The sequence below is a fragment of the Rutilus rutilus genome (genome assembly GCF_951802725.1).
Source record: "Rutilus rutilus genome assembly, chromosome: 15".
NCBI lineage: Eukaryota > Metazoa > Chordata > Actinopteri > Cypriniformes > Leuciscidae > Rutilus > Rutilus rutilus.
Genome location: NC_140220.1, coordinates 16,263,919 through 16,286,346, shown reverse-complemented (window position 1 = coordinate 16,286,346; position 22,428 = coordinate 16,263,919).

The window sequence follows — 22,428 nt, the reverse complement described above, 5'->3', positions numbered from 1 at the left end:
CATTAAAGAGATAACATATGTCTTGTTGCAATGCATTGCACAAACGATCTAACGTTGTGCATTGAATAACATATAGGCTATTGCATTGCACACCAGAACTAACTCAATCCCATGTTCATTAATAGAGATAACATATGTTTTGTTGCATTGCATTGCACAAACGATCTAATGTTGTTCATTGAAGAATAACTTATGTGTTGTTGCATTGCATTGCATTGCATTGCACACCAGAACTAACTCAATCCCATGTTCATTAAAGAGATAACATATGTCTTGTTGCAATGCATTGCACAAACGATCTAACGTTGTGCATTGAAGAATAACCTATAGGATATGCACTTCTTGCATTGCATTGCATTGCATTGCACACCTGAACTAACTCAATCCTATGTTCATTAAGGAGCTAACATATGTTTTGTGGCAATGCATTGCACAAACGATCTAACGATGTGCATTGAAGAATAACAAATAGGCAATGAACTTTTTGCATTGCATTGCATTGCACACCTGATCTAACTCAATCCCATGTTCATTAAAAGAGATAACATATGTGTTGTTGCATTGCATTGCACAAACGATCTAACGTTGTGCATTGAAGAATAACCTATAGGATATGCACTTCTTGCATTGCACACCAGAACTAACTCAATCCCATGTTCATTAAAGAGATAACATATGTCTTGTTGCAATGCATTGCACAAACGATCTAACGTTGTGCATTGAAGAATAACATATAGGCTATTGCATTGCATTGCACACCAGAACTAACTCATTTCCATGTTCATTAAAAGAGATAACATATGTGTTGCTGCATTGCATTGCATTGCACAAACGATCTAACGTTGTGCATTGAAGAATAACCTATAGGATATGCACTTCTTGCATTGCACACCAGAACTAACTCAATCCCATGTTCATTAAAGAGATAACATATGTCTTGTTGCAATGCATTGCACAAACGATCTAACGTTGTGCATTGAATAACATGTAGGCTATTGCATTGCACACCAGAACTAACTCAATCCCATGTTCATTAATAGAGATAACATATGTTTGTTGCATTGCATTGCACAAACGATCTAATGTTGTTCATTGAAGAATAACTTATGTGTTGTTGCATTGCATTGCATTGCATTGCACACCAGAACTAACTCATTCCCATGTTCATTAAAGAGATAACATATGTTTTGCTGCATTGCATTGCATTGCACAAACGATCTAACGTTGTGCATTGAAGAATAACTTATAGGCTTGCACTTCTTACATTGCATTGCACACCAGAACTAACTCAATCCCATGTTCATTAAAAGAGATAACATATGTGTTGCCTGCATTGCATTGCATTGCACAAACGATCTAACGTTGTGCATTGAAGAATAACCTTTAGGATATGCACTTCTTGCATTGCATTGCATTGCACACCAGAACTAACTCAATCCCATGTTCATTAAAGAGATAACATATGTCTTGTTGCAATGCATTGCACAAACGATCTAACGTTGTGCATTGAAGAATAACATATAGGCTATTGCATTGCATTGCACACCAGAACTAACTCAATCCCATGTTCATTAAAGAGATAACATATGTCTTGTTGCAATGCATTGCACAAACGATCTAACGTTGTCCATTGAATAACATATAGGCTATTGCATTGCACACCAGAACTAACTCAATCCCATGTTCATTAATAGAGATAACATATGTTTTGTTGCATTGCATTGCACAAACGATCTAATGTTGTTCATTGAAGAATAACTTATGTGTTGTTGCATTGCATTGCATTGCATTGCACACCAGAACTAACTCATTCCCATGTTCATTAAAGAGATAACATATGTTTTGCTGCATTGCATTGCATTGCACAAACGATCTAACGTTGTGCATTGAAGAATAACTTATAGGCTTGCACTTCTTACATTGCATTGCACACCAGAACTAACTCAATCCCATGTTCATTAAAAGAGATAACATATGTGTTGCCTGCATTGCATTGCACAAACGATCTAACGTTGTGCATTGAAGAATAACCTATAGGATATGCACTTCTTGCATTGCATTGCATTGCACACCAGAACTAACTCATTCCCATGTTCATTGAAGAGATAACATATGTTTTGCTGCATTGCATTGCATTGCACAAACGATGTAACGTTGTGCATTGAAGAATAACATATAGGCTATGCACTTCTTGCATTGCATTGCATTGCATTGCACACCTGAACTAACTCAATCCTATGTTCATTAAGGAGCTAACATGTGTTTTGTGGCAATGCATTGCACAAACGATCTAACGATGTACATTGAAGAATAACAAATAGGCGATGAACTTCTTGCATTGCATTGCATTGCAAACCAGAACTAACTCAATCCCATGTTCATTAAAGAGATAACATATGTCTTGTTGCAATGCATTGCACAAACGATCTAACGTTGTGCATTGAAGGATAACATATAGGCTATTGCATTGCATTGCACACCAGAAGTAACTCAATACCATGTTCATTTATAGAAATAACATATGTTTTGTGGCAATGCATTGCACAAACGATCTAACGATGTGCATTGAAGAATAACAAATAGGCAATGAACTTCTTGCATTGCATTGCATTGCACACCAGAACTAACTCAATCCCATGTTCATTAAAGAGATAACATATGTCTTGTTGCAATGCATTGCACAAACGATCTAACGTTGTGCATTGAATAACATATAGGCTATTGCATTGCACACCAGAACTAACTCAATCCCATGTTCATTAATAGAGATAACATATGTTTTGTTGCATTGCATTGCACAAACGATCTAATGTTGTTCATTGAAGAATAACTTATGTGTTGTTGCATTGCATTGCACACCAGAACTAACTCAATCATTAAAGAGATAACATATGTCTTGTTGCAATGCATTGCACAAACGATCTAACGTTGTGCATTGAAGAATAACCTATAGGATATGCACTTCTTGCATTGCATTGCATTGCATTGCACACCTGAACTAACTCAATCCTATGTTCATTAAGGCGCTAACATATGTTTTGTGGCAATGCATTGCACAAACGATCTAACGATGTGCATTGAAGAATAACAAATAGGCAATGAACTTTTTGCATTGCATTGCATTGCACACCTGATCTAACTCAATCCCATGTTCATTAAAAGAGATAACATATGTGTTGTTGCATTGCATTGCACAAACGATCTAACGTTGTGCATTGAAGAATAACCTATAGGATATGCACTTCTTGCATTGCACACCAGAACTAACTCAATCCCATGTTCATTAAAGAGATAACATATGTCTTGTTGCAATGCATTGCACAAACGATCTAACGTTGTGCATTGAAGAATAACATATAGGCTATTGCATTGCATTGCACACCAGAACTAACTCATTTCCATGTTCATTAAAGAGATAACATATGTCTTGTTGCAATGCATTGCACAAACGATCTAACGTTGTGCATTGAATAACATATAGGCTATTGCATTGCACACCAGAACTAACTCAATCCCATGTTCATTAATAGAGATAACATATGTTTTGTTGCATTGCATTGCACAAACGATCTAATGTTGTTCATTGAAGAATAACTTATGTGTTGTTGCATTGCATTGCATTGCATTGCATTGCACACCAGAGCTAACTCAATCCCATGTTCATTAAAGAGATAACATATGTCTTGTTGCAATGCATTGCACAAACGATCTAACGTTGTGCATTGAAGAATAACATATAGGCTATTGCATTGCATTGCACACCAGAACTAACTCATTTCCATGTTCATTAAAGAGATAACATATGTTTTGCTGCATTGCATTGCATTGCATTGCACAAACGATCTAACGTTGTGCATTGAAGAATAACCTATAGGATATGCACTTCTTGCATTGCATTGCATTGCACACCTGAACTAACTCAATCCTATGTTCATTAAGGAGCTAACATATGTTTTGTGGCAATGCATTGCACAAACGATCTAACGATGTGCATTGAAGAATAACAAATAGGCAATGAACTTTTTGCATTGCATTGCATTGCACACCAGAACTAACTCAATCCCATGTTCATTAAAAGAGATAACATATGTGTTGCCTGCATTGCATTGCATTGCACAAACGATCTAACGTTGTGCATTGAAGAATAACCTATAGGATATGCACTTCTTGCATTGCATTGCATTGCATTGCACACCTGAACTAACTCAATCCTATGTTCATTAAGGAGCTAATATATGTTTTGTGGCAATGCATTGCACAAACGATCTAACGATGTACATTGAAGAATAACAAATAGGCAATGAACTTCTTGCATTGCATTGCATTGCAAACCAGAACTAACTCAATTCCATGTTCATTAAAGAGATAACATATGTCTTGTTGCAATGCATTGCACAAACGATCTAACGTTGTGCATTGAAGGATAACATATAGGAAATTGCATTGCATTGCACACCAGAACTAACTCAATCCCATGTTCATTAATAGAAATAACATATGTTTTGTGGCAATGCATTGCACAAACGATCTAACGATGTGCATTGAAGAATAACAAATAGGCAATGAACTTCTTGCATTGCATTGCATTGCACACTAGAACTAACTCAATCCCATGTTCATTAAAGAGATAACATATGTCTTGTTGCAATGCATTGCACAAACGATCTAACGTTGTGCATTGAATAACATATAGGCTATTGCATTGCACACCAGAACTAACTCAATCCCATGTTCATTAATAGAGATAACATATGTTTCGTTGCATTGCATTGCACAAACGATCTAATGTTGTTCATTGAAGAATAACTTATGTGTTGTTGCATTGCATTGCATTGCATTGCACACCAGAACTAACTCAATCCCATGTTCATTAAAGAGATAACATATGTCTTGTTGCAATGCATTGCACAAACGATCTAACGTGCATTGAAGAATAACCTATAGGATATGCACTTCTTGCATTGCATTGCATTGCACACCTGAACTAACTCAATCCCATGTTCATTAAAGAGATAACATATGTCTTGTTGCAATGCATTGCACAAACGATCTAACGATGTGCATTGAAGAATAACAAATAGGCAATGAACTTCTTGCATTGCATTGCATTGCACACCAGAACTAACTCAATCCCATGTTCATTAAAGAGATAACATATGTCTTGTTGCAATGCATTGCACAAACGATCTAACGTTGTGCATTGAATAACATATAGGCTATTGCATTGCACACCAGAACTAACTCAATCCCATGTTCATTAATAGAGATAACATATGTTTTGTTGCATTGCATTGCACAAACGATCTAATGTTGTTCATTGAAGAATAACTTATGTGTTGTTGCATTGCATTGCACACCAGAACTAACTCAATCATTAAAGAGATAACATATGTCTTGTTGCAATGCATTGCACAAACGATCTAACGTTGTGCATTGAAGAATAACCTATAGGATATGCACTTCTTGCATTGCATTGCATTGCATTGCACACCTGAACTAACTCAATCCTATGTTCATTAAGGCGCTAACATATGTTTTGTGGCAATGCATTGCACAAACGATCTAACGATGTGCATTGAAGAATAACAAATAGGCAATGAACTTTTTGCATTGCATTGCATTGCACACCTGATCTAACTCAATCCCATGTTCATTAAAAGAGATAACATATGTGTTGTTGCATTGCATTGCACAAACGATCTAACGTTGTGCATTGAAGAATAACCTATAGGATATGCACTTCTTGCATTGCACACCAGAACTAACTCAATCCCATGTTCATTAAAGAGATAACATATGTCTTGTTGCAATACATTGCACAAACGATCTAACGTTGTGCATTGAAGAATAACATATAGGCTATTGCATTGCATTGCACACCAGAACTAACTCATTTCCATGTTCATTAAAGAGATAACATATGTCTTGTTGCAATGCATTGCACATACGATCTAACGTTGTGCATTGAATAACATATAGGCTATTGCATTGCACACCAGAACTAACTCAATCCCATGTTCATTAATAGAGATAACATATGTTTTGTTGCATTGCATTGCACAAACGATCTAATGTTGTTCATTGAAGAATAACTTATGTGTTGTTGCATTGCATTGCATTGCATTGCATTGCACACCAGAACTAACTCAATCCCATGTTCATTAAAGAGAAAACATATGTCTTGTTGCAATGCATTGCACAAACGATCTAACGTTGTGCATTGAAGAATAACATATAGGCTATTGCATTGCATTGCACACCAGAACTAACTCATTTCCATGTTCATTAAAGAGATAACATATGTTTTGCTGCATTGCATTGCATTGCACAAACGATCTAACGTTGTGCATTGAAGAATAACATATAGGATATGCACTTCTTGCACTTCTTGCATTGCATTGCACACCTGAACTAACTCAATCCTATGTTCATTAAGGAGCTAACATATGTTTTGTGGCAATGCATTGCACAAACGATCTAACGATGTGCATTGAAGAATAACAAATAGGCAATGAACTTCTTGCATTGCATTGCATTGCACTGAACTAACTCAATCCCATGTTCATTAAAAGAGATAACATATGTGTTGCCTGCATTGCATTGCATTGCACAAACGATCTAACGTTGTGCATTGAAGGCTAACCTATAGGATATGCACTTCTTGCATTGCATTGCATTGCACACCAGAACTAACTCAATCCCATGTTCATTAAAGAGATAACATATGTCTTGTTGCAATGCATTGCACGAACGGTTGTGCATTGAAGAATAACATATAGGCTATTGCATTGCATTGCACACCAGAACTAACTCAATCCCATGTTCGTTAAAGAGATAACATATGTTTTGTTGCATTGCATTGCACAAACGATCTAACGTTGTGCATTGAAGAATAACATATAGGCTATTGCATTGCATTGCACACCAGAACTAACTCAATCCCATGTTCATTAATAGAGATAACATATGTTTTGTTGCATTGAATTGCACAAACGATCTAATGTTGTGCATTGAAGAATAACTTAAGTGTTGTTGCATTGCATTGCACACCAGAACTAACTCAATCCCATGTTCATTAAAGAGATAACATATGTCTTGTTGCAATGCATTGCACAAACGATCTAACGTTGTGCATTGAAGAATAACATATAGGCTATTGCATTGCATTGCACACCAGAACTAACTCATTTCCATGTTCATTAAAGAGATAACATATGTTTTGCTGCATTGCATTGCATTGCATTGCACAAACGATCTAACGTTGTGCATTGAAGAATAACCTATAGGATATGCACTTCTTGCATTGCATTGCATTGCACACCTGAACTAACTCAATCCTATGTTCATTAAGGAGCTAACATATGTTTTGTGGCAATGCATTGCACAAACGATCTAACGATGTGCATTGAAGAATAACAAATAGGCAATGAACTTTTTGCATTGCATTGCATTGCACACCAGAACTAACTCAATCCCATGTTCATTAAAGAGATAACATATGTCTTGTTGCAATGCATTGCACAAACGATCTAACGTTGTGCATTGAATAACATATAGGCTATTGCATTGCACACCAGAACTAACTCAATCCCATGTTCATTAATAGAGATAACATATGTTTCGTTGCATTGCATTGCACAAACGATCTAATGTTGTTCATTGAAGAATAACTTATGTGTTGTTGCATTGCATTGCATTGCATTGCACACCAGAACTAACTCAATCCCATGTTCATTAAAGAGATAACATATGTCTTGTTGCAATGCATTGCACAAACGATCTAACGTGCATTGAAGAATAACCTATAGGATATGCACTTCTTGCATTGCATTGCATTGCACACCTGAACTAACTCAATCCCATGTTCATTAAAGAGATAACATATGTCTTGTTGCAATGCATTGCACAAACGATCTAACGATGTGCATTGAAGAATAACAAATAGGCAATGAACTTCTTGCATTGCATTGCATTGCACACCAGAACTAACTCAATCCCATGTTCATTAAAGAGATAACATATGTCTTGTTGCAATGCATTGCACAAACGATCTAACGTTGTGCATTGAATAACATATAGGCTATTGCATTGCACACCAGAACTAACTCAATCCCATGTTCATTAATAGAGATAACATATGTTTTGTTGCATTGCATTGCACAAACGATCTAATGTTGTTCATTGAAGAATAACTTATGTGTTGTTGCATTGCATTGCACACCAGAACTAACTCAATCATTAAAGAGATAACATATGTCTTGTTGCAATGCATTGCACAAACGATCTAACGTTGTGCATTGAAGAATAACCTATAGGATATGCACTTCTTGCATTGCATTGCATTGCATTGCACACCTGAACTAACTCAATCCTATGTTCATTAAGGCGCTAACATATGTTTTGTGGCAATGCATTGCACAAACGATCTAACGATGTGCATTGAAGAATAACAAATAGGCAATGAACTTTTTGCATTGCATTGCATTGCACACCTGATCTAACTCAATCCCATGTTCATTAAAAGAGATAACATATGTGTTGTTGCATTGCACAAACGATCTAACGTTGTGCATTGAAGAATAACCTATAGGATATGCACTTCTTGCATTGCACACCAGAACTAACTCAATCCCATGTTCATTAAAGAGATAACATATGTCTTGTTGCAATACATTGCACAAACGATCTAACGTTGTGCATTGAAGAATAACATATAGGCTATTGCATTGCATTGCACACCAGAACTAACTCATTTCCATGTTCATTAAAGAGATAACATATGTCTTGTTGCAATGCATTGCACAAACGATCTAACGTTGTGCATTGAATAACATATAGGCTATTGCATTGCACACCAGAACTAACTCAATCCCATGTTCATTAATAGAGATAACATATGTTTTGTTGCATTGCATTGCACAAACGATCTAATGTTGTTCATTGAAGAATAACTTATGTGTTGTTGCATTGCATTGCATTGCATTGCATTGCACACCAGAACTAACTCAATCCCATGTTCATTAAAGAGAAAACATATGTCTTGTTGCAATGCATTGCACAAACGATCTAACGTTGTGCATTGAAGAATAACATATAGGCTATTGCATTGCATTGCACACCAGAACTAACTCATTTCCATGTTCATTAAAGAGATAACATATGTTTTGCTGCATTGCATTGCATTGCACAAACGATCTAACGTTGTGCATTGAAGAATAACATATAGGATATGCACTTCTTGCACTTCTTGCATTGCATTGCACACCTGAACTAACTCAATCCTATGTTCATTAAGGAGCTAACATATGTTTTGTGGCAATGCATTGCACAAACGATCTAACGATGTGCATTGAAGAATAACAAATAGGCAATGAACTTCTTGCATTGCATTGCATTGCACTGAACTAACTCAATCCCATGTTCATTAAAAGAGATAACATATGTGTTGCCTGCATTGCATTGCATTGCACAAACGATCTAACGTTGTGCATTGAAGGCTAACCTATAGGATATGCACTTCTTGCATTGCATTGCATTGCACACCAGAACTAACTCAATCCCATGTTCATTAAAGAGATAACATATGTCTTGTTGCAATGCATTGCACGAACGGTTGTGCATTGAAGAATAACATATAGGCTATTGCATTGCATTGCACACCAGAACTAACTCAATCCCATGTTCATTAAAGAGATAACATATGTTTTGTTGCATTGCATTGCACAAACGATCTAACGTTGTGCATTGAAGAATAACATATAGGCTATTGCATTGCATTGCACACCAGAACTAACTCAATCCCATGTTCATTAATAGAGATAACATATGTTTTGTTGCATTGAATTGCACAAACGATCTAATGTTGTGCATTGAAGAATAACTTAAGTGTTGTTGCATTGCATTGCACACCAGAACTAACTCAATCCCATGTTCATTAAAGAGATAACATATGTCTTGTTGCAATGCATTGCACAAACGATCTAACGTTGTGCATTGAAGAATAACATATAGGCTATTGCATTGCATTGCACACCAGAACTAACTCATTTCCATGTTCATTAAAGAGATAACATATGTTTTGCTGCATTGCATTGCATTGCATTGCACAAACGATCTAACGTTGTGCATTGAAGAATAACCTATAGGATATGCACTTCTTGCATTGCATTGCATTGCACACCTGAACTAACTCAATCCTATGTTCATTAAGGAGCTAACATATGTTTTGTGGCAATGCATTGCACAAACGATCTAACGATGTGCATTGAAGAATAACAAATAGGCAATGAACTTTTTGCATTGCATTGCATTGCACACCAGAACTAACTCAATCCCATGTTCATTAAAAGAGATAACATATGTGTTGCCTGCATTGCATTGCATTGCACAAACGATCTAACGTTGTGCATTGAAGAATAACCTATAGGATATGCACTTCTTGCATTGCATTGCATTGCATTGCACACCTGAACTAACTCAATCCTATGTTCATTAAGGAGCTAATATATGTTTTGTGGCAATGCATTGCACAAACGATCTAACGATGTACATTGAAGAATAACAAATAGGCAATGAACTTCTTGCATTGCATTGCATTGCAAACCAGAACTAACTCAATTCCATGTTCATTAAAGAGATAACATATGTCTTGTTGCAATGCATTGCACAAACGATCTAACGTTGTGCATTGAAGGATAACATATAGGAAATTGCATTGCATTGCACACCAGAACTAACTCAATCCCATGTTCATTAATAGAAATAACATATGTTTTGTGGCAATGCATTGCACAAACGATCTAACGATGTGCATTGAAGAATAACAAATAGGCAATGAACTTCTTGCATTGCATTGCATTGCACACTAGAACTAACTCAATCCCATGTTCATTAAAGAGATAACATATGTCTTGTTGCAATGCATTGCACAAACGATCTAACGTTGTGCATTGAATAACATATAGGCTATTGCATTGCACACCAGAACTAACTCAATCCCATGTTCATTAATAGAGATAACATATGTTTCGTTGCATTGCATTGCACAAACGATCTAATGTTGTTCATTGAAGAATAACTTATGTGTTGTTGCATTGCATTGCATTGCATTGCACACCAGAACTAACTCAATCCCATGTTCATTAAAGAGATAACATATGTCTTGTTGCATTGCATTGCACACCTGATCTAACTCAATCCCATGTTCATTAAAAGAGATAACATATGTGTTGTTGCATTGCATTGCACAAACGATCTAACATTGTGCATTGAAGAATAACCTATAGGATATGCACTTCTTGCATTGCACACCAGAACTAACTCAATCCCATGTTCATTAAAGAGAAAACATATGTCTTGTTGCAATGCATTGCACAAACGATCTAACGTTGTGCATTGAAGAATAACATATAGGCTATTGCATTGCATTGCACACCAGAACTAACTCATTTCCATGTTCATTAAAGAGATAACATATGTTTTGCTGCATTGCATTGCATTGCATTGCACAAACGATCTAACGTTGTGCATTGAAGAATAACCTATAGGATATGCACTTCTTGCATTGCATTGCATTGCACACCTGAACTAACTCAATCCTATGTTCATTAAGGAGCTAACATATGTTTTGTGGCAATGCATTGCACAAACGATCTAACGATGTGCATTGAAGAATAACAAATAGGCAATGAACTTTTTGCATTGCATTGCATTGCACACCAGAACTAACTCAATCCCATGTTCATTAAAAGAGATAACATATGTGTTGCCTGCATTGCATTGCATTGCACAAACGATCTAACGTTGTGCATTGAAGAATAACCTATAGGATATGCACTTCTTGCATTGCATTGCATTGCATTGCACACCTGAACTAACTCAATCCTATGTTCATTAAGGAGCTAATATATGTTTTGTGGCAATGCATTGCACAAACGATCTAACGATGTACATTGAAGAATAACAAATAGGCAATGAACTTCTTGCATTGCATTGCATTGCAAACCAGAACTAACTCAATTCCATGTTCATTAAAGAGATAACATATGTCTTGTTGCAATGCATTGCACAAACGATCTAACGTTGTGCATTGAAGGATAACATATAGGAAATTGCATTGCATTGCACACCAGAACTAACTCAATCCCATGTTCATTAATAGAAATAACATATGTTTTGTGGCAATGCATTGCACAAACGATCTAACGATGTGCATTGAAGAATAACAAATAGGCAATGAACTTCTTGCATTGCATTGCATTGCACACTAGAACTAACTCAATCCCATGTTCATTAAAGAGATAACATATGTCTTGTTGCAATGCATTGCACAAACGATCTAACGTTGTGCATTGAATAACATATAGGCTATTGCATTGCACACCAGAACTAACTCAATCCCATGTTCATTAATAGAGATAACATATGTTTCGTTGCATTGCATTGCACAAACGATCTAATGTTGTTCATTGAAGAATAACTTATGTGTTGTTGCATTGCATTGCATTGCATTGCACACCAGAACTAACTCAATCCCATGTTCATTAAAGAGATAACATATGTCTTGTTGCATTGCATTGCACACCTGATCTAACTCAATCCCATGTTCATTAAAAGAGATAACATATGTGTTGTTGCATTGCATTGCACAAACGATCTAACATTGTGCATTGAAGAATAACCTATAGGATATGCACTTCTTGCATTGCACACCAGAACTAACTCAATCCCATGTTCATTAAAGAGAAAACATATGTCTTGTTGCAATGCATTGCACAAACGATCTAACGTTGTGCATTGAAGAATAACATATAGGCTATTGCATTGCATTGCACACCAGAACTAACTCATTTCCATGTTCATTAAAGAGATAACATATGTTTTGCTGCATTGCATTGCATTGCACAAACGATCTAACGTTGTGCATTGAAGAATAACATATAGGATATGCACTTCTTGCACTTCTTGCATTGCATTGCACACCTGAACTAACTCAATCCTATGTTCATTAAGGAGCTAACATATGTTTTGTGGCAATGCATTGCACAAACGATCTAACGATGTGCATTGAAGAATAACAAATAGGCAATGAACTTCTTGCATTGCATTGCATTGCACTGAACTAACTCAATCCCATGTTCATTAAAAGAGATAACATATGTGTTGCCTGCATTGCATTGCATTGCACAAACGATCTAACGTTGTGCATTGAAGGCTAACCTATAGGATATGCACTTCTTGCATTGCATTGCATTGCACACCAGAACTAACTCAATCCCATGTTCATTAAAGAGATAACATATGTCTTGTTGCAATGCATTGCACGAACGGTTGTGCATTGAAGAATAACATATAGGCTATTGCATTGCATTGCACACCAGAACTAACTCAATCCCATGTTCATTAAAGAGATAACATATGTTTTGTTGCATTGCATTGCACAAACGATCTAACGTTGTGCATTGAAGAATAACATATAGGCTATTGCATTGCATTGCACACCAGAACTAACTCAATCCCATGTTCATTAATAGAGATAACATATGTTTTGTTGCATTGAATTGCACAAACGATCTAATGTTGTGCATTGAAGAATAACTTAAGTGTTGTTGCATTGCATTGCACACCAGAACTAACTCAATCCCATGTTCATTAAAGAGATAACATATGTCTTGTTGCAATGCATTGCACAAACGATCTAACGTTGTGCATTGAAGAATAACATATAGGCTATTGCATTGCATTGCACACCAGAACTAACTCATTTCCATGTTCATTAAAGAGATAACATATGTTTTGCTGCATTGCATTGCATTGCACAAACGATCTAACGTTGTGCATTGAAGAATAACCTATAGGATATGTACTTCTTGCATTGCATTGCATTGCACACCAGAACTAACTCAATCCCATGTTCATTAAAGAGATAACATATTTCTTGTTGCAATGCATTGCACAAACGATCTAACGTTGTGCATTGAAGAATAACCTATAGGATATGCACTTCTTGCATTGCATTGCATTGCATTGCACACCTGAACTAACTCAATCCTATGTTCATTAAGGAGTTAACATATGTTTTGTGGCAATGCATTGCAAAAACGATCTAACGATGTGCATTGAAGAATAACAAATAGGCAATGAACTTTTTGCATTGCATTGCATTGCACACCTGATCTAACTCAATCCCATGTTCATTAAAAGAGATAACATATGTGTTGTTGCATTGCATTGCACAAACGATCTAACGTTGTGCATTGAAGAACAACCTATAGGATATGCACATCTTGCATTGCATTGCATTGCACACCAGAACTAACTCAATCCCATGTTCATTAAAGAGATAACATATGTCTTGTTGCAATGCATTGCACAAACGATCTAACGTTGTGCATTGAAGAATAACATATAGGCTATTGCATTGCATTGCACACCAGAACTAACTCATTTCCATGTTCATTAAAGAGATAACATATGTTTTGCTGCATTGCATTGCATTGCACAAACGATCTAACGTTGTGCATTGAAGAATAACCTATAGGATATGCACTTCTTGCATTGCATTAAATTGCACACCTGAACTAACTCAATCCTATGTTCATTAAGGAGCTAACATATGTTTTGTGGCAATGCATTGCACAAACGATCTAACGTTGTGCATTGAAGAATAACCTATAGGATATGCACTTCTTGCATTGCATTGCATTGCACACCAGAACTAACTCATTCCCATGTTCATTAAAGAGATAACATATGTTTTGCTGCATTGCATTGCACAATCGATCTAACGTTGTGCTTTGAAGAATAACTTATATGCTTGCACATCTTACATTGCATTGCACACCAGAACTAACTCAATCCCATGTTCCATAAAAGAGATAACATATGTTTTGCTGCATTGCATTGCATTGCATTGCACAAACGATCTAACGTTGTGCATTGAAGAATAACCTATAGGATATGCACTTCTTGCATTGCATTGCATTGCACACCTCAACTAACTCAAACCTATGTTCATTAAGGAGCTAACATATGTTTTGTGGCAATGCATTGCACAAACGATCTAACGATGTGCATTGAAGAATAACAAATAGGCAATGAACTTTTTGCATTGCATTGCACACCTGATCTAACTCAATCCCATGTTCATTAAAAGAGATAACATATGTGTTGTTGCATTGCATTGCACAAACGATCTAACGTTGTGCATTGAAGAATAACCTATAGGATATGCACTTCTTGCATTGCATTGCATTGCACACCAGAACTAACTCAATCCCATGTTCATTAAAGAGATAACATATGTCTTGTTGCAATGCATTGCACAAACGATCTAACGTTGTGCATTGAAGAATAACATATAGGCTATTGCATTGCATTGAACACCAGAACAAACTCATTTCCATGTTCATTAAAGAGATAACATATGTTTTGCTGCATTGCATTGCATTGCACAAACGATCTAACGTTATGCATTGAAGAATAACCTATAGGATATGCACTTCTTGCATTGCATTGCATTGCACACCTGAACTAACTCAATCCTATGTTCATTAAGGAGCTAACATATGTTTTGTGGCAATGTATTGCACAAACGATCTAATGATGTGCATTGAAGAATAACAAATAGGCAATGAACTTTTTGCATTGCATTGCATTGCACACCAGAACTAACTCAATCCCAAGTTCATTAAAAGAGATAACGTGTGTTGCTGCATTGCATTGCATTGCACAAACGATCTAACGTTGTGCATTGAAGAATAACCTATAGGATATGCACTTCTTGCATTGCATTGCATTGCACACCTGAACTAACTCAATCCTATGTTCATTAAGGAGCTAACATATGTTTTGTGGCAATGCATTGCACAAACGATCTAACGATGTGCATTGAAGAATAACAAATAGGCAATGAACTTCTTGCATTGCATTGCATTGCACACCAGAACTAACTCAATCCCATGTTCATTAAAGAGATAACATATGTCTTGTTGCAATGCATTGCACAAACGATCTAACGTTGTGCACTGAAGAATAACATATAGGCTATTGCATTGCATTGCACACCAGAACTAACTCAATCCCATGTTCATTAAAGAGATAACATATGTTTTGCTGCATTGCATTGCATTGCACAAACGATGTAACGTTGTGCATTGAAGAATAACATATAGGCTATGTACTTCTTGCATTGCATTGCATTGCACACCTGAACTAACTCAATCCTATGTTCATTAAGCAGCTAACATATGTTTTGTGGCAATGCATTGCACAAACGATCTAACGTTGTGCATTGAAGAATAACATAGAGGCTATTGCATTGCATTGCACACCAGAACTAACTCAATCCCATGTTCATTAATAGAGATAACATATGTTTTGTGGCAATGCACTGCACAAACGATCTAACGATGTGCATTGAAGAATAACAAATAGGCAATGAACTTCTTGCATTGCATTGCATTGCACACCAGAACTAACTCAATCCCATGTTCATTAAAGAGATAACATATGTCTTGTTGCAATGCATTGCACAAACGATCTAACGTTGTGCATTGAATAACATATAGGCTATTGCATTGCACACCAGAACTAACTCAATCCCATATTCATTAATAGAGATAACATATGTTTTGTTGCATTGCACTGCACAAACGATCTAATGTTGTTCATTGAAGAATAACTTATGTGTTGTTGCATTGCATTGCATTGCATTGCACACCAGAACTAACTCATTCCCATGTTCATTAAAGAGATAACATATGTTTTGCTGCATTGCATTGCATTGCATTGCACAAACGATCTAACGTTGTACATTGAAGAATAACTTATAGGCTTGCACTTCTTACATTGCATTGCACACCAGAACTAACTCAATCCCATGTTCATTAAAAGAGATAACATATGTGTTGCCTGCATTGCGTTGCATTGCACAAACGATCTAACGTTGTGCATTGAAGAATAACCTATAGGATATGCACTTCTTGCATTGCATTGCATTGCACACCAGAACTAACTCAATCCCATGTTCATTAAAGAGATAACATATGTCTTGTTGCAATGCATTGCACAAACGATCTAACGTTGTGCATTGAAGAATAACATATAGGCTATTGCAATGCATTGCACACCAGAACTAACTCAATCCCATGTTCATTAATAGAGATAACATATGTTTTGTTGCATTGCATTGCACAAACGATCTAATGTTGTGCATTGAAGAATAACTTGTGTTGTTGCATTGCATTGCATTGCACACCAGAACTAACTCAATCCCATGTTCATTAAAGAGATAACATATGTTTTGTGGCAATGCATTGCACAAACGATCTAACGTTTTGCATTGAAGAATAACCTATAGGATATGCACTTCTTGCATTGCATTGCATTGCACACCAGAACTAACTCAATCCCATGTTCATTAAAGAGATAACATATGTTTTGTTGCATTGCATTCCACAAACGATCTAATTGTGTGCATTGAACTTGGGCTTTCTATACATACTCTTAGACTCCTTCTGATGCATCATAAGCCATATAGATGTCCATATCCGACCTTTTGAACTTGTTTCTGGTCAAAGTGTCCTCAAAATTTTTCAAACCATATACAATTATAGACCACTTCTGATGATAAATCAGCTATACAGAGGTCCCCTTTTGACATACTGACTATATTTATGGCCAAAGAGTCCTCGATCTTGGGCTTTCTATAAATACTCATAGACTCCTTCTGATGCATCATAAGCCATATAGATGTCCATATCTGACCTTTTGAACTTGTTTCTGGTCAAAGTGTCCTCAAAATGTTTCAAACTATATACAATTATAGACCGCTTCTGATGATAAATCAGCTATACAGAGGTCCCCTTTTGACATACTGACTATATTTATGGCCAAAGAGTCCTCGATCTTGGGCTTTCTATACATACTCATAGACTCCTTCTGATGCATCATAAGCCATATAGATGTCCATATCTGACCTTTTGAACTTGTTTCTGGTCAAAGTGTCCTCAAAATGTTTCAAACTATATACAATTATAGACCGCTTCTGATGATAAATCAGCTATACAGAGGTCCCCTTTTGACATACTGACTATATTTATGGCCAAAGAGTCCTCGATCTTGGGCTTTCTATACATACTCATAGACTCCTTCTGATGCATCATAAGCCATATAGATGTCCATATCTGACCTTTTGAACTTGTTTCTGGTCAAAATGTCCTCAAAGTTTTTCAAACTATATACAATTATAGACTGCTTCTGATGATAAATCAGCTATACAGAGGTCCCCTTTTGACATACTGACTATATTTATGGCCAAAGAGTCCTCGATCTTGTACTTTCTATACATACTCATAGACTCCTTCTAATGCTACATAAGCCAAATAGATATCCATATCTGACCTTTTGAACTTATTTCTGATCAAAGGGTCCTCAAAAGTTTTTAAACTATATAAAGTTATTGACTCTTTCTGATGATAAATCTGCTATTCAGAGGACCCCTTTTGACCTACTGAACATATTTCTAGCCAAAGAGTCCTAAAAGATTAACACTATACATTCAGATTGAAATCCTCGGATGTTTTATCATCCTGACAAAAGTCCATATTTGACATACTGAATTTTTTTCTGGCCAAGGAGTACTCAAAACTTGACCTTTCCATATATACTCGTTGACTCTTTCTGATGTTACGTCATCTATACAGAAGTCCATATTTGACCCAAGGAACATGTTTCTGGCCAAAGAGTCCTCGATCTTGGGCTTTCTATACATACTCATAGACTCCTTCTGATGCTTCATAAGCCATATCTGACCTTTTCAACTTATTTTTGGTCAAAGTGTCCTAAAAATTTTTCAACCTATATAAAATTATAGACTGCTTCTGATGATAAATCAGCTATACAGAGGTCCCCTTTTTACATACTGAATACATTTATGGCCAAAGAGTCCTCGATCTTGGACTTTCTATACATACTCATAGACTCCTTCTAATGCTACATAAGCCATATAGATATCCATATCTGACCTTTTGAACTTATTTCTGGCCAAAGAGTCCTAAAAGATTAACACTATACTTTCAGATTGATATCTTCAGATGTTATATCATCCAAGTCCAGGACTTTTTTTCTGGTAAAAGAGTTTAAACTTGACCTTTCTATATATACTTGTTGACTCTTTCTAATGTCACGTCAGCCAATAAGTCCATTATTGACCCAAGGAACATATTTATGGCCAAAGAGTTCTCAATCATGAACTTTCTATGCATATGCATAGACTCTTTCTGATTCTTCATAGGCTTTATAGATGTCCATATCTGGGGAATTGAAAGTATTTTTGGCAAAAAGGTCCTCACAAGTTAACTTATTAAATACTCATAGATTTCTTCTGATGATTCATCACTTTAACAGGTGTCGATATGTGACCCTCTGAATATATGTTTTGGCCAAAGAATCATTGAACATTAACTCTCTAAACATATTGACACAAGAGTCAAAATTTGACCTTTTTTGGTCTGATTTATCATCAGAAGGAGTCTATACATTTACATAGTTTAAAAAATTTTGAGGAACCTTTGACCAGAAATAAGTTCAAAAGGTCAGATATGGACATCTATATGGCTGACATAACATCAGAAAGAGTCAACGAGTATATGGAAAGGTCAAGTTTCGAGTACTCCTTGGCCAGAAAAAAATTCAGAATGTCAAATATAGACTTTTGTCAGGATGATAAAACATCCGAGGATTTCAATCTGAATGTATAGTGTTAATCTTTTAGGACTCTTTGGCTAGAAATATGTTCAGTAGGTCAAAAGGGGTCCTCTGAATAGCAGATTTATCATCAGAAAGAGTCAATAACTTTATATAGTTTAAAAACTTTTGAGGACCCTTTGATCAGAAATAAGTTCAAAAGGTCAGATATGGATATCTATTTGGCTTATGTAGCATTAGAAGGAGTCTATGAGTATGTATAGAAAGTCCAAGATCGAGGACTCTTTGGCCATAAATATAGTCAGTATGTCAAAAGGGGACCTCTGTATAGCTGATTTATCATCAGAAGCAGTCTATAATTGTATATAGTTTGAAAAACTTTGAGGACATTTTGACCAGAAACAAGTTCAAAAGGTCAGAAATGGACATCTATATGGCTTATGATGCATCAGAAGGAGTCTATGAGTATGTATAGAAAGCCCAAGATCGAGGACTCTTTGGCCATAAATATAGTCAGTATGTCAAAAGGGGACCTCTGTATAGCTGATTTATCATCAGAAGTGGTCTATAATTGTATATAGTTTGAAACATTTTGAGGACACTTTAACCAGAAACAAGTTCAAAAGGTCGGATATGGACATCTATATGGCTTATGATGCATCAGAAGGAGTCTATGAGTATGTATAGAAAACCCAAGATCGATGACTCTTTGGCCAGAAACATGTTCCTTGGGTCAAATATGGACTTCTGTATGGCTGACGTAACATCAGAAAGAGTCAACGAGTATATATGGAAAGGTCAAGTTTCGAGTACTCCTTGGCCAGAAAAAAATTCAGTATGTCAAATATGGACTTTTGTCAGGATAATAAAACATACGAAGATATCAGTCTGAATGTATAGTGTTAAACTTTTAGGACTCTTTGGCCAGAAATATATTCAGTAGGTCAAAATGGGACCTCTGAATAGCTGATATATCATCAGAAAGAGTCAATAACTTTATATAGTTTAAAAACTTTTGAGGACCCTTTGATCAGAAGTAAGTTCAAAAGGTCAGATATGGATATCTATATGGCTTATGTAGCATTAGAAGGAGTCTATGAGTATGTATAGAAAGTCCAAGATCGAGGACTCTTTGGCCATAAATGTATTCAGTATGTAAAAAGGGGACCTCTGTATAGCTGATTTATCATCAGAAGCAGTCTATAATTTTATATAGGTTGAAAATTTTTTAGGACACTTTGACCAAAAATAAGTTGAAAAGGTCAGATATGGACATCTATATGGCTTATGAAGCATCAGAAGGAGTCTATGAGTATGTATAGAAAGCCCAAGATCGAGGACTCTTTGGCCAGAAACATGTTCCTTGGGTCAAATATGGACTTCTGTATGGCTGACGTAACATCACAAAGAGTCAACGAGTATATATGGAAAGGTCAAGTTTCGAGTACTCCTTGGCCAGAAAAAAATTCAGTATGTCAAATATGGACTTTTGTCAGGATAAAACATCCGAGGATTTCAATCTGAATGTATAGTGTTAATCTTTTAGGACTCTTTGGCCAGAAATATGTTCAGTAGGTCAAAAGGGGTCCTCTGAATAGCAGATTTATCATCAGACAGAGTCAATAACTTTATATAGTTTAAAAACTTTTGAGGACCCTTTGATCAGAAATAAGTTCAAAAGGTCAGATATGGATATCTATTTGGCTTATGTAGCATTAGAAGGAGTCTATGAGTATGTATAGAAAGTCCAAGATCGAGGACTCTTTGGCCATAAATATAGTCAGTATGTCAAAAGGGGACCTCTGTATAGCTGATTTATCATCAGAAGCGGTCTATAATTGTATATAGTTTGAAACATTTTCAGGACACTTTGACCAGAAACAAGTTCAAAAGGTCAGATATGGATATCTATATGGCTTATGTAGCATTAGAAGGAGTCTATGAGTATGTATAGAAAGCCCAAAATCGAGGACTCTTTTACCAGAAATATGTTCCTTGGGTCAAATATGGACTTCTGTATAGCTGATGTAACATCAGAAAGAGTCAACGAGTATATATGGAAAGGTCAAGTTTTGAGTACTCCTTGGCCAGAAAAAAATTCAGTATGTCAAATATGGACTTTTGTCAGGATAATAAAACATACGAAGATATCAGTCTGAATGTATAGTGTTAAACTTTTAGGACTCTTTGGCCAGAAATATATTCAGTAGGTCAAAATGGGACCTCTGAATAGCTGATTTATCATCAGAAAGAGTCAATAACTTTATATAGTTTAAAAACTTTTGAGGACCCTTTGATCAGAAATAAGTTCAAAAGGTCAGATATGGATATCTATATGGCTTATGTAGCATTAGAAGGAGTCTATGAGTATGTATAGAAAGTCCAAGATCGAGGACTCTTTGGCCATAAATGTATTCAGTATGTAAAAAGGGGACCTCTGTATAGCTGATTTATCATCAGAAGCAGTCTATAATTTTATATAGGTTGAAAATTTTTTAGGACACTTTGACCAAAAATAAGTTGAAAAGGTCAGATATGGACATCTATATGGCTTATGAAGCATCAGAAGGAGTCTATGAGTATGTATAGAAAGCCCAAGATCGAGGACTCTTTGGCCAGAAACATGTTCCTTGGGTCAAATATGGACTTCTGTATGGCTGACGTAACATCAGAAAGAGTCAACGAGTATATATGGAAAGGTCAAGTTTCGAGTACTCCTTG